This window comes from Tupaia chinensis, unplaced genomic scaffold, assembly GCF_000334495.1.
Source record: "Tupaia chinensis unplaced genomic scaffold, TupChi_1.0 Scaffold000168_1, whole genome shotgun sequence".
NCBI classification, from domain to species: Eukaryota; Metazoa; Chordata; class Mammalia; order Scandentia; family Tupaiidae; genus Tupaia; species Tupaia belangeri.
Window position 1 is genome coordinate 2448942 of NW_006159643.1, and position 1679 is coordinate 2450620.

Here is a 1679-nt window from a genome sequence, read left to right on the forward strand (position 1 = left end):
TGTGTTGGCTCTCTTGCTTGTAAAGCTCTCCTCCTCTTGCCTAGGTTATTGTTATTAAAGTAACTTTCTCCAGGAAGATTTCTCTAGAATGTCAGACCAGTTGGGTTCTTTTATTTATTTTTTTTTCTCAAACAGTTTAATAGCAAATAAACAAAGGAAGGTACCACATTTGACAGATACAAAATGAGTTTTTGTCCGTGTGTCTGTGCAATTAAAACAGATTTAGGTTCCCCATTGGGACAAAAGGAAAAACACACATAAAAAGGAAGGCGATTCCTTTTAAGCACATACTCCCTTGCTCCAAACTTGTAACAATTTTCTTTTTTAATCCACTACACAAACTCTGTGATTAGGCAAGAATGGCAACGAGGGCTCTTCTTGCCTTTTTTTTTTTTAACCATTAAAGTAAAATCATGAATGCTTGCAAAATACTCTGAACTGCTTCTCAAGGTGAAAGCATTCATTTTATAATTATGTCTGTCTCTCACTAAAAGGTATGCTCCGTGAGGACAGACACACTGTATCTTGTTCCGCAAAGTGGCCATGATATGGTGAGCATATTCAAATATTTGTTAAAGAATGAATGAACTTCTGGTTGTTACCTGATTTAAAGTGTAAAATGATGGAAAAAAGTGTATGCTGGACTGACAATAGATTTCAACTTTCAGGAATACCAATATGGTTCTTGGACGAATGTATTTCATGAAACAAAGCAAGCAGATGATGAAAACTAACCATTCGTCAAATAAGTCAAGTCTATCAAGATGGAGTCAGTGTATAATGTCAGAAGCTTTATGGAAACCAGAAAAACTGGGAAGACAGGGTGTAAGGACTTAGGATGTAGCATTCTTTCAGTCATCCCCAAATATTTTATAGAGTATCTACCGTCTGCCTGGCACTTAGGGTTGAGACTCAAAGGTGGGCAAGTCTTAGCATTAACGAATCACATGAGAAGTCCCAGGAATTGCATGTGGTGTGGCGAAGGCTGTTCAAGAAGGTGTGCGGGTATTTACCTAACTCAGTGGGGAGTGGGTGGAAAGGATGGAAGGATTAGGAGACCGACTGGTTACCCAAGGAAACCTTGTCCGCTTAAGCAGGGACCTGTAAGGTGAGTAGGAGAACCTGGTGACCTAGGGAACTGGAAAACGGTCAAAAGCTATGACCTGGTATCCCACAGAGAAAGCGATTTCAAGGGCGTTTTAACAGATTCCAGCTTCCAGCGACCGCTGGTGTGACAGACCACTAGGCTTCCGAACAGCTCTCGGGCAGGAACGCCAGCGTTGTGCAGTCCCTCCACCCGAGCTGGGCCTGCCTGCAAGCACTCAGGCGTCCACCAACTGCAGAGCCCGCAGACAGCCCGGCCTGCCCGAGACGGCGCGCAGGCACCACTCACGTCCAGCTCCGCCCGGGAAAGACGCCCGCACGCCCCGCCTACGTCCTGGCACGTTCGATCCGGCCCAGTCCCCGGAGCCGCCCCGGCCGCGGCGGTCATGTGACCCGGAGTGTGACGTAGGAGGAAGGAGACGCCATTAGAGGGAGGCGGAGAAGGGACGCTCCGTGCCTTTCCTCCGGTGCCTGACGTGGTGGCGGCGAGGGCCCTTCATTCTCGGACTGCCCTCGGCTCTTCCAGGCCTCGCCCGCAGCAGGGAGCGGCGCGGCGGACGGGGTTCGGGGCCCGT